This window comes from Lissotriton helveticus, chromosome 5_1, assembly GCF_964261635.1.
Source record: "Lissotriton helveticus chromosome 5_1, aLisHel1.1, whole genome shotgun sequence".
Taxonomy (NCBI): domain Eukaryota; kingdom Metazoa; phylum Chordata; class Amphibia; order Caudata; family Salamandridae; genus Lissotriton; species Lissotriton helveticus.
The window spans coordinates 522,533,901-522,547,572 of NC_136065.1; the positions used below are offsets into that span (position 1 = coordinate 522,533,901).

The window sequence follows — 13,672 nt, forward strand, 5'->3', positions numbered from 1 at the left end:
CCGGTGCCTCCTCTACTGTTGTCTCTAGTTTAAATTGTATTAATAGTTGCGCCCACTCCATAGAGATTGGCTGTTTACGTGTGCCTTTCACCTCTTCCTCTCTCAGGGTCTCTTCCTCCGCTGCCCCCATTTGCTCACCGCTCCCACCCAAGCTACATCTGGGGGTCCTGTAGGGGCTCTCCAGTGCATGGCTTTGTTTCTTTTTGCTAGGAGGATAGCTAGGGATGTGAATCGCCACTGCAGCTTATCAGACTTTTTTTCCGGTAAATTCCTAATGCGCACGCCTCCCATGTGGTAATGTGTGACAGGGTGACTATTGTTTGTAGTGTGCGATGTATTTTGTCCCAATAGCATTGTATGGATGGGCAGTCCCAGAACATGTGTCTGAAGTTCGCCTCTAGTGTCTGACATCGGGGGCATTTAAATTGTGTGTCCGGATAGTACCAATGTAGTTTATCTGGTGTGAGGTATGCACGGTGCAGGATATTAAACTGTATGTTTTTGAAACATGCATTCCTGAAAAACCTTTTTAGGGTATTCTAAGGCCTGGGACCATTCTTTGTCGTGGAGGGCTCGACCCACATCATCCTCCCACGAATGTCTCAATCCGTCCAGGGAGACATTGGTCAATTCCCGGATCGCTTTGTAGTGCCATGTTACCAGGTGTCTGCCTGCCCCCATTCATAATATTGTGTGCAGTACCGGGTGTGTTGGGGGTTCCCCATCTCGTAGGTCCCAGCGTTGACGACCGCTATCCAAGAGTTGCCTGTGTGTTAAGAATTGCCCCTGCGGGAGGTCGTACCATTCAACCATTTCCTCATATGTTTTTAGTTGCCCTTCGTGGAACAGAGCTTCTACTTCCATCACGTCGTGATCGGTCCATACCTGCAGGGCTCTCGCGGTGTAGTAGTCTTCCTTTCGGGGGAGGCCCACCAAGGGAAGCAGTGGGGAGTATAGCAGTCGCCCTTTCGACATTCTGTGCACTTGCATCATGGAAGGAACAAGGTGGGATCACCTGGAAGATTTGTGAAGTAATATAGCATTCTGGGAACCATAATCATTTTAGCTATAGCTACCCGCCCAATAGGAGCCAGGGGTAGTGTCTTCCAGAAGCCCACCGCTGATCGTAGGCCTGCTAACACTTTGCAATGGTTACCTTCGTAGAGGTCCTCCGGGGAGTGATATAGGCGTACTCCCAGATATCTGGGGCCGCTTCGCTCCACTTCAATATCTGTCTGCCTATCTCTATGTTCTGTGGCGCCAAATGGCGGACCGAGTGGGTAAACAATCGATTTTCCCCAGTTGACTTTGAGACCGGAGGTCTCTCCAAATTCCTGTAAAGCTGCCCATATTGAGGTGAAGCTGCCTGTTACGTCCCGAACGTATATCAGCAGATCATCTGCGTATAGCGATACGCAGTGTAGTGTTTCCGCTATCAGGATATCCCATGCTTCCCCCTCTCATCGTAATCGTATGGCCAGGGGTTCCACTGCCAGTGCAAAAAGGAGGGGGGAGAGGGGGAACCCCTGTCTAGTCCCCCTCTCCACCGGGAATGGGGCTGAGATAAGTTTGCCGGCTCTCACCCTAGAGGTGACGCCTCTGTATAGGAGCTTTGTGTATGCCATCAGTGTGGGGCCAATATTTATTTTCCGAAGGACTTCAAGCAGATGGGGCCATGCCAGAGTGTTGAATGCCTTTTCTAAATCGAGGATCAGGTACGTCGCAAGTGGGAATCTGTCTTTTACCCTGTCCTGTATATGAAACAGTCTACGTAAATTATGCGAAGTATTACTTCGTGGCCGCATTGGTCAGGATGTACCAAGTCTGAGAGAATTTGACTGTAGCGATTGGCCAACAGCTTTCCCAGGATCTTGCAGTCTGCATTCAGAAGTGTTATCGGCCTGTAAGAGGCCGGGAGTGTTGGGTTTCTATGGGGTTTCGGAAATGTCACCAACACCGATTCGCGGAATGACTCCGGTAGTATGCTTCTGGTTAGGGCGTCATCGTATGTGGATGCTAGGTGGGGCACTATCTGGGCAGCGAACGTGCTGTAGTACTCTAGTGGGAATCCGTCCATACCCGGCACTTTTTTCTTTGCTAACGGCCCGATTGCATGCTTTATGTCGGAGGGTGTAATTTTGCTGTCTAAATCATTCCTATCTGCCAGGGAGATTGTGGGCATAGGCGATGGGTCCATAAATTGTGCCTGCTCACTTTGTGTCTCCGGTGTCGGGGCACGGTATACTTCTGTATAATAGTCCTGAAATATGTGCAAGATGTCGATTTGGGAGTGTTTTAGGTGCCCATTCCTGTCTGTGAACTCTGTGATGGGATGTGACGCCGTGTCCTGTTTGACTACCCATGCCAGTAACGCTCCCGTTCTATTGCCCTCCCTGTGTGCCCTGGTTGCATACGTGCCAAAGTTGTATTTGCGTAGGTCTCGTAGCGGTACATCGTGGCACAAGACTATGCCCCGCCATTTTTTGTGCAGGCGGCCTACTTCCTGTTCTGTCAGATGTGTGTCCTGTAGGAGGGCCACTTGGGCCTGTTGCCTCTTAACATAGGCGTAGACAGAGTAACGTTTCGTGGCTGCATGCATAGCCCTGACGTTCAATGTGACAAATTTTATGTCTGTGTTTGGTGTTTTATGTGTCGTGTCACACGAACAATCCGCATTCTTCTCTAGCTCTACTGTCCCCTTCCCCCTATCCACCCCACCCGCCCCCCACCGCTCACCGTCTCTGAGAACTCTGTATTATCCAGTCTCTTCACATCTCACCCGCTTAAGGATATCTGGGAAATTTAGGAAAGAAAGGGGGACAAACCAAACTGCAACTCTGGGGAAACAGTCCCAACTTGGGGGACCTACTGCTCGAGGGAATGTATGTCATTACATCGCATACTAATACCATGCATGCCATTACAACGCAAAGGCATGCGTGGTAAAGCTATCCTCGTGGTAAAAGTATGCAAGGTAAGTGACAACCCTACCCCTACACCTACACAACACACTACTCCCACCCCTACACGACCCCAACCTAAAAGAACTACCACACTACACTGCCCACACTATTCCCACCACACCCCTACACTACCCTAAACCCTAAACCACTACTACACTACCCACACTCCTCCCACCCCTATACTACCCCAACCCAAAAACACTACCACACTACACGACCCACACTACTCCCACCCCTACACTACCCTAAACCCTAAAACACTACTACGCTACCCACACTACTCCCACCCCTACACTACCCTAAACCCTAAAACACTACTACGCTACCCACACTACTCCCACCCCTACACTACCCTAAACCCTAAAACACTACTACGCTACCCACACTACTCCCACCCCTACACTACCCTTAACCCTAAAACACTACTACACTACCCACACTACTCCCACCCCTACACTACCCTAAACCCTAAAACACTACTACACTACCCACACTACTCCCACCCCTACACTACCCTAAAACCTAAATCACTACACTACATAAACATTACACTACCCTCCCTAATATACTACACTACACTAAACAAACACGACAACACCAGAGCACGCACTAAAACGTTTTAAAAAAAACACTCACAACACAACGTCTGCTGGTGCGGCCGCACATTCATAAAAGACTGCGGGAATGTGCCCCCTCGCATCACAGTGAGTGTTGATTGTATTCACTGGATTGGAGTGACTCTTTGTGTTATAATCATCGTAATAAGTCCTGACGGTCGCCGCTCTACATCCTGGTGACTGGATGGCATTGCGCCTGCGCGCGGTTCAGTTTTGGGCCATGCAACTCTCACTGTGTGTCCTGGGCCCCCACTAGACTGTTATATCAATGTGCCAGCTGTTTGAGGAGTCACTAATGGAGGCGTCATTGAGCCTTCTCGGGACGCAGGTGCGTCACTGCCCTCATCGTCACAGGTGAACAGGCGGGGGCCTCCCTCCACGTCCGATCCTCTCTCCGTGGGGTCCAGGGCGGCTACCGCCTGCAACGCCTTCCTGCGCTCAGCAATGATTTGTGAGAGGTCCGGGGAGCCTGTCCCAGTCTAGCTGGACCGTGCACTGAGCTGCGTGAGGGTGACTCTTCGGAGCCGCCACCCCGACCGCCCTGCCGGTCGCCCATGTTGTGTGTCTGTGGTATTCATAGGGCGTGAGGTGTGCTGTTCTATCCAGGAATCTGCGCCTTTCAGGTCCGTGAAGAAGTGCGTGGTGCCGTCATAGATAATTTTGAGCTTGGCAGGGAACAGAAGGGCATATTGTATGTTCTTTTGGCACAAGGTGCGCTTAATCGCCTGGAAGGTGGCCCTCTGTTGTTGCACAACTCAGGAATAGTCCAGGAATAGCATCACCTGCCTATCCTCTATTTGCAGCCTTCCATGTTCCCTAGCTGCGCGGAGAATAGTGTCCCTGTCCTGATAATGTAGTAGTTTCATCAGGAACGGCCGGGGTGGGAGGCCCGGCCTAGAACGGCGGGCTGGGACTCTGTGCGATCTTTCAACGGAGAAGTAGGGGGTCAAATCTTTGGCGGGTGTGAATGTCACTATCCAGTTAGTGATGTATTTGATCGGGTTGGCCCCTTCCGCCCCCTCCGGCAGATTCATAACTCGAATGTTGCTCCTCCGAGAGCGGCCTTCCAAATCGTCCGTTTTATGTTCCAGAGCCTTGATTCGGGATTGCAATTCCTTGATAGCGTGATGGTCTTGCTGTACCCTTGTGAGTCCCTAGTGTATGTTACTTTAGGTACCAAGGGCATATGTACACCAGAGGCCTACCAGGGGCTGAAGCATGTATTATGCCATCCCTGGGAAACCTTCCAAAATGAAACCACAGGTCTGCTTCTTCAGCCTGTGTAAAGTGGTGCTTGCACCCCTTACTAAGATATAGCATACCTATATCTACCTTTAATCACTGCCACCTATAAACCTATAAGTCACTCCTTGGCAGGCCTTATCAATCCTGAAGGCAGAGTGCTTGGTTTTGTGTGAGAAGGTACCCAAGTATGAGCTGAGTCACTCTGCAGCTTTCGGAATCTATTCTCTGATGCTGTTCTGTGATGCAGCCAGACCATATACTCTTAAGTGCATTATAACCTCACGGTAAATGCTAACTTTGGAATGGCTGTATGGAAACATGTGTTTGGTGTCAAACACTTTGGAATCCTATCCCCCGTCAGTCCTGGCGGCATGGGTAGAATTCCACCCTTCTAGAGGGAGAAGACATGTACACACTTACCTAACCGGTAATAGTTTAAAAGAACCCCAGCATCACAAAATTGATGCTGCAGCCACAGACACAGGTCTGACCTCCTGCTGCTGGACCAAACTCTGGCAGGGGAGGCCTGGGCAATAGGTTTCCTGTCACAGGGAGGTGTAACCACCTCCCAGGCAGGCTTTAGTGTATTGGGGCTGGGTGGGTGCATTTATAGAATGCTTTTCAGACAGTGCTGTGGACACACTTGGTTTCCCTGTGCATACCCCAGTTCAAACCGGTTGCAGGGGCACTCAGCCCCTGCTCTGGCGCGAAACTGGACAAGGGGAAAGGGGTGTAACCACCCCCTCCCTGGGTCCTCCAGTAGTTGGGACCCTAGAGTAAGTCCAACCACTAAACTTAGAATAAGTATAGGAACCCAGTCCTTAATACTTTGGATTATACCTGGACGAAACTCTACAACATATATCCTGGAAATTTGAAATTCTATTTCGACTAGAAGACGGAAGGATCTCCCTTGGTGTCAAGGAGTGACTCCCCTGTTCAAACCGGCACCAAAGAAGCATCTTTCCGGTCTGCATTTCCAAGGCTCCCGCCAGATTTGCAACACAGGACACAGACTTCCAGACTTCTCCGAGGCCGACATGAGATCCCAGCAAAGCTGAGACCCGCAGCCCTCACAAGTGACGTGGAACCGGAACGCCTGGACACCGTGCACATTTGCTAGTGCATCAACTTACCAAGCTTCCCCGAAGTTGTGCATTGGGATAATTATAGTCCAAGCACCATTTGCACTGAAGATTGTGGGCCTACACTCCACTAGTGTTCCGTGAGCCCGCTTTAAAGATTTCTGCTCGAGGACCCTTTGCGATCCCTGGGCCGTCAACTTGTGGGTCCCCACGAAGGTAACTCTTTTGTTTCTTGGGCTTCCCTGATTGCTCCAGATGTGCCCTGACTCCCCTCCAAAGGGTGAGTCCCTCAGACCTTTCTGGTCTGCACCGAAGCCAATTTATTTGCTTTCTGCATGGGTTGCTGTTGCCAAAGCTTGTTGGGTCCAATCCAGATACCAACACCACATCACTCGACATCCCGCACAGCTCAAATCCAGCTCCTGATTGTTGTTGAGGCCTCCTGGTCCTCATGGCTGAAGAGTCAAGCTTCACCTTCTGCACCTGAAATCAACCAACATCGGTGGGCATCGGCTCATCGCCTTCGTAGTCACTGGCTAGTAACCCAGACTCATTCCCCTCTGCTTTCAGGTTCTTCATCTCTCTGATCCACCCTTGGATCCGTCCGGACACTTTCTACTTGGTCGCTGCAGCTCTTTTCCGCAGCTCACCATAGAAAACGACGACGAAACCCGACACGAAAAGACACCTATGCACCCGGCTTCCACGGGTGAGGTAACTCGAGTACTCCGGTGCTCCCGTGGGTATTGACTCTAGAACTGCCTAGTTCTAAATGGGTTTGCTCCAAGTCCACTTCTAAGTGTCCCTAATCTTTAAAATTCTAACCTCAACTTTCTCCATAGAAGTCAATGATGATTCTCTGCTGTGTTTAGACACTGCACGTGTCCCCCGTGGGTCATCTCTGTCACTACCTTGGGTGGTTCCTGGTTGCCCCAGCGGTTTTACAGGCCCTAGGCCTTGTCTCTATGTCTATTGTAGTTCTTATCCTACTTTCTTAGTATATGGTTTATTATGCCCCTAGGGCTAATCATATATTGTGCTAATTTACTGTGTGCTAAATAAGTTTACCAAATGTACTTTCGCCTCTAGCCTCATAAAGAGACTAGAGGGATGTGTTTAGAATAAATACATATATGTTATATATATACCTAGCGTGGTTCTCCTTTCAATTGGTCATTCATGAGATTATAGACTGGCAAAACAAGCTGCTTTACATTCCTTCAAGACTTAGCCTGAATGTTGCACTCCACAGCTACCACTAGGATAGCTTTCTATATAGGTTATCTTTAAACCTACCATCAATAAGGGTCATTTGGACTGGTGCAAGGTGCCCACTAGAATAGTGGACAACATATGCCAGGCCTACTTCTCACAGTTTCACTTCCCTTGGATCTGCATGCTGGCTCCAGTTGCATCTTTGTGTACCAGACAGTTTTACCAGCAAGGAGGAATAGACGCTGGGAGCAGAGGACAGCTGGTCAGCCACCACTAAATGCACTGAGAAACACCTACTGGAACCCCTCTTGGACTAGGTGCAGTAAGAAGCCAGGGGCCCGAGTCTCTCAACCCCCACCGACAGGACAAGAAAGAACTCTTAACCCCACAGAGCTGCTACCGTCTCTGGTTGTCTTTGTACACCGCTTTGCCCTCGTTTTATTCTCTGCTCTTAATCTGCTCTCCTTTCTGTTTCTGCGATGCTGCTCCTGAATGCAGGAGGAGAAGTGGGAGGCAATCGGGGCCAACAAGTGGGGACAATGCAGCTCGCTTACAAGCTGCACCCGGTCCTGTTCGGCCCGCTTCTGCTGGCTACCGGGTCACTCACTTAGCAGCCACCTACTAATGGTGGCTGCGCTTGTGCTTGGCTTCCCAAGTTGCTGGTCCCACGACCCGTCTAATTAGCCTGACTGCCGCTGGACTGCGGCTGATGCTGCTGCTGAATCTCTGGATTTTGGGGGACTTGGTCCACCTGACTACCATTTACTCCTCTGCACGGGCCCCCAGGCATGAATTGGTGAAGAGTTGAGGCAGCAGGACGAGACAGAGCAATAGGGCCTTATGGCCATCAGGGTTTGAAGAGGGGCTGAGCAGAGTCAAGAGGGTCAAGTGGGAGTCAAGTGGGAGTCGAGAGGGGGCAGCAACTAAGCGAAAGTAAGTACTTGACCACGGCTCTCCCCTCAGCGTAGCTCTCCCCTCTCCTCTCCTCACCTCCAGATGACATTGGTGCTCCGTGTTCTTTGCCGGCACAAGGGCTCTTGGCTCGTATCACTTCAGTTGCAACTGAAATTGCCGCCGCAAGAGGCTGCAAAAAGCCGTGTGCGACCTTGGCACACCGCGCCTGGTTCTTGAAGGAGCAGCACCAGCAGCGGGAGCGCCCAACACAGCCCTCAGAGGAGTGGCAGAGGAGTTATGGTTACGGCTACGGCTACAATGAGGCAAATCCCGAATTCCACTTCCAAACGGCCGTTCCACTCTCCAACACCGCAGCCTCATTCGCTTACTGACAAGAATGCACATGACCACAGGGAGGAGTCCAACAGACAGTTAGTTCCAGGCTGCTGAGAGAGAAGCTCTATCACTAGCCAAACCATTATTTAAAAAATGCATCATGTTTAAGACAGTTCCAGGGATAGAGTCATACTTACTCTATGGGATGCCTGTTCACCAGTACTGTCTTTTAACTTTTTTAGGCTGGGTCTGTTTCATCAGTTGTTAAATCGAGAGGAAAAATGGTTTAAGTATATTGATTCTCCATTTTGTTCCTGTAATTTGTCTTTTAAAAGTGATATTTTGCAAATTGTGATGATATGTCCTAAGTTTGAACAGCTCTGTCACAAATTGTTAAATCCCCTTCTTTTAATTGATTCCTTTGATTGGGTCAGGGCAGCTTTTTTGTTTTACAACTTCTAAATTCACAATTAATATGTTATAAAGTATCAATGTTTCATATGAGGGGTTCATAAAGTGGTACGATAGGGGACAATACCACTTGTATCGTATGCCATATAAATCTATTCATATACTTTTTTTTACCTTGATGGATTCTCTTATGTACTTGTATGATTGTATCGCAAAATCGAATATTAGTCTCCTATCATTATATTAGGACGAGCAGCTGGGTGAAATGTATCAGTATAATGACATCCATTTATGTTTTATTGCTTGAAAATTATATTATTTCAATCATTGCAGGGCTCATTAGTACCCCACCTATTTTAGTGAATATTTTTGACCTGCCCATACTAGACAATAATATAGATAACACAGGTAACATAGGCGACCCCTAATGAGCCCACTTCCCAGAACTTTTTTCTGAGGTTTTTGTCCGTTCGGTTTTCATTTTAGTATTGTTTTAGCATTTTCACAATCAATGTATTATTAACGTAATTGTTTTATATATTACACTGCTATGACCTGTGATTCGTATCTATTGTGCTTTTATGTATTTATGTTGCTTTTGTCCTGTGCACTTTTATGGTTTCTTGAAACACAATAAAGTTGGTTGAAGAAGAAGACCTCTTGGAACAAACAGTGTGCCATTGTATCTTCTCTAGTCTGAGGGGCTGCATACACCCTTTGAAATAAAAGTTAGACAGTCCAAGTAAATGTGTAACTGACCTTCACTAAAGATCACAGTGACTTTGTATTACACTCCTGGTGACCAAACAGGTAAAACAAAGTAGTCTTAAGAGGAGCCCTTGAAATGTACCATGTTGGAAATCAATAATGTGTTTGCATTATTGAATACTATTTGTGGTTGCGATGTGAACTTAAAAAATATTTTTGCAAATTAAATAGTCTACAGTTACTGGGGTGCGAATTGTATTTGCTGGAAAAGCAAGAGAGACAGACCTTGGTGGACTCACTATTGGAATCATTACTTCTTGAATCTGCCAATTTTCATTTGCACAGAAATACTCTTTTATGAGCCTTGAGACTAGAGGATTAATGTTGAGGTCCTAAGTGAGTCAGTTTCTGCCTGGTCTGAGTTCTTACCGTTCAAAGGACAGGGTGTTATGATTCCCTTATGGGCCTTCTTTTGACAGCCTCCACTTAGAATAAAAATTTGAAAGCCAGCTACAAACCAAAAACAAATGACAACATTTTGGTGTAATCCCTACTGGCCATGCACATTTGAAGCTGTTCTCCTGATGAGTCTTCTGAGCCTTCACTGCAGGTGATCATTCTCCTCATTAACATCTGTGAACCTAAATGTGTTCCTAAAACTGCTTTCAGTCACCCATCTTATGTGCTGCAGCTACTGCCTCTAAGTCACCTTGGGGTCTCTTCTAAGCAACCCCTCCCCCTATTAGGCACATCTGCACTCCCTTGGTTCAGAATGTGCAGGGCTGCAAGAGGGACATTGAGAAATCCCTTATCCACTAATGCTAATACTGAAACAGGTGTAGTGGCACCAAATCCAGGGTTTAGAGGAACATCCAAATTATGACTGTATTTTACTGTCTGAATGCAAACAAGGGGCTAATTTCCTTTCAATAGTGTCCATCTACCCATTCTCAATTTCAGTGTGTCCTCTGACTGGAGGCTGTATCTGGTTGACTTTGGATGAGGATATATTGGTGAAGCACATGCAGAATCAGGCAGATACCCAGAGGACCTGTGAGATGAAGAGGGAGAACTAGGGGGTGAAGAGGTTACACAGACGAGGAGGACAAGGGTACAAGAATCTCACAAAGGACCAGAGAAAGGGCCAGTACAACCGAATGGAGGAGGAGGCGAATGACCAGGTCCACCAGTAGGATTAGGAACTGGATGTCCAAAGAAGGAAGAGAAAGCAATATCAGTAGGACCATGAAACAGACCTAGAGGATCAGGCACCAAAGACCAAGTCGGCCAGAATGACTGAGACCACAAGGACATGAGGACCAGCATGCCCAAGACAAAGGGGAGGATCAGTAAAACCAGGAGGAGAAGTAGAATGAGGAATACCAGAACCAGGAGGCCAAAGAGGAGGAGAATGATGGGCAAGTGGAAAACGAGGGCCATCAGGAGGACTAGGACACAAGAACAAGAAGGAAGAAGATGGCCAGATCCACAAGGAGGACTTAGACCACTACAAAGACCACACACAGGATGAGGAGAAGGAATATGGCCATGAGGATGACTAGAGGAGTTGAAGGGGATCCAGGACCACTAAAAAGTTTATGAACTCCAGGACCACCAAAAGGATTTGGGTCACTTGACCAACGGGGGGCCAATACCTTGTCCAAGTACTAGGGAAACCAAGAGGATCAAGACCAGGAGGACTAGGAAAAGGACTTCCAAGATGACTAGGAGAATAAGGAGGAAAACCAGGAGGAGCAGGACCAGAAAGAGGAGGAGAGTTAGGAAGAGAAGGAGAAAGAGGAGGCCAGGAGGTACAGAACAGCAGTCACCACCATGACCACCATGAGGGTCAACATCAGGACCGCTAGGTGGAATGCCACTAGAGGTTCCAGAGGACCAGGAAGAGGATGACCAAGACTAGCTGGACCATGAACACAGGGACAAGCAAGATCATGAGGACCAGCAGGACAGGGAACAGAAGGATGAAAAGTTCCAAGAACACCAGGGCAAGATCACCAGAAGAACAACAAGGAGGGACACAGCAAGAAGCACCATGGTAAAGATAATATTTACCAACAGGACAAGGGTCTCAGGAGGATAAGGGCCACTTATGACCAATTATCAATACCCAGAAGATCAGGACCAAGAATATATGGATGAAGACCAGAAGTATGAGTTTGAGGAAAACTACGAGGTGGGTCAGGGTAAAGAAGATTAAGAAGATGATCAGGAGGAAGAGATCTAGAAAAAAGGATAGCTTGAAAACCAACATGACATTAGGAGAACTAGCAAAAGGAAGAGCTGGTAAACCAGGAGCATGAAAAGGAAAACATGCTGGTGGAAGACCAGGAAGAGGAGAATGACCAGGAGGAGCAGAGGGACCAGGGCAGCCGAGAAGACTAGGAGCACTAGGACTACCAGGTCCACCAAGAGAATCAGTGGACCATGACCAGGAGGACCAGGATACAAGCAACAAGAGAATCATGAGAACAAGCATTAGGAGGACTAGGGATGGGTGTAGCAAATGCAGAATAAGGATTTGAAAAAGGAAATGGAGATCAACAAAACTGGTTAGTACCAACAAGACTAGCAGGAGCATGAGGAACAAGAGGACCATGACCGGGGGGAGGGACTAAAATGGCCAAGAGGATCTAGACAAGAGTGCCATAAGAAGCAGGCATAGCAGACAACCCAGAGAACTAGAATCACCAAGAGAACTAGGACAACCGACAACGAGGTCCTTCAGCAACTGTGGTTAGGAATACAGGGCCCACAATGACAAGAAGTGATTCTAGGCTACATGCGTTAGGGCATGCCCCAGTTAAATGCAAAAGAAACAATTGATGGACAGAATGCTGGTCAATCCAAACATTCACCCACAGTCACAAGGACCTGGGTTAAATCCATCATTCTTTTGCTCACCACACCACCACAGTTTGGACCCAGCCATATGCAAGTCAGTCTTAGACCTGTTCCTTGTGGGAACAGTCCAGCCTCAGCAAGCATCCTAGGGCCAGTTTCAGGGAATCCAGTGGTGAAGTGAGCACGGCACCCACGTCTGGGCATACCCTTCCCACTTAGGGTGACATTTGCAAAGGAACAATTGATGGGCGGGCTGCCGGGCAATGCAAACCTTCAACCCCAGTTACAGGGATCTGAGTTAAATCCATCATTCTATTGCTCACCACACCACCCCAGTGTGGACCCAGCCATAAGCAAATCAGTATTCACCCTGTTCCTTATGGGAACCATACAGCCCGAACTGCAAAGCCTATCCTCCCTGGACTGGAAACAAGCATCCTGGTTACCCGTTTCAGGACATCACCCTTCTACAGCCAGGCTAGCTTGAATCCAGTGGTGTAGTGAGCACCAGACCCACGTCTGGGCATACCCTTCCCACTTGGGGTGACATATGCAAAGGAGCAATTGATGGACGGAATGCTGGACAATGCAAACATTAACCCCAAGTCACAAAGATCTGGGTTAAATCCATCATTCTTATGCTCACCACACCACCCCAGTTTGGACCCAGCCATATGCAAATCAGTCTTGACCCTGTTCCTTGAGGGAACAGTCCAACACGAACTGCCATGCCAGGTCTTCCCTGGACCAGAAACAAGCATCCTGGGACCGGTTTCAGGGCATCACCCTTCATCCTCCAGGCTAGCTTGAATCCAGTGGTGTAGTGCACATGGGACCCACATCTGGGCATACCCGTACTACTTAGGACGACATAAGCAAAAGGAACAATTGATGGATAGAATGCTGGACAATGCAAACATTCACCCCCAGTCACAACGATCTGTGTCAAATCCATCATTATTTTACTAATACACCACCCCAGTCTGGACCCAGCCATATGCAAATCAGTCTTGACCCAGTTCCTTGTGGGAACTTTCCAGCCCAAACTGCCATGCCAGGTCCTCCATGGACTAGAAACAAGCATCCTGGGACTGGTTTCAGGGCATCACCCTCTATGAGCCAGGCTAGCTTGAATCCTATGGTGTAGTGAGCATGGGACCCACCCACTTAGGGTGACATATGTAAAGGAACAATTGATGGACGAAATGCTGGACTGCAAACATTCACCCCCAGTCACATGGATTTGGGTTAAATCTATCATTCTTTTGCTCACCACACCGCCCCAGTTGCGACACAGCCATATGCAAATCAGTCTTGACCCTGTTCCTTGTGAGAA

The 13,672-nt window shown here is 48.3% G+C and overlaps 1 long non-coding RNA gene across 1 annotated transcript in view; it reads left to right on the forward strand.

The window, feature by feature from the left end:
- Window positions 1-13,672, forward strand: part of LOC144753254 (uncharacterized) — a 53,780-nt gene that overhangs the window by 32,009 nt on the left and 8,099 nt on the right. The gene's annotated exons all lie outside the window — the stretch shown is intronic.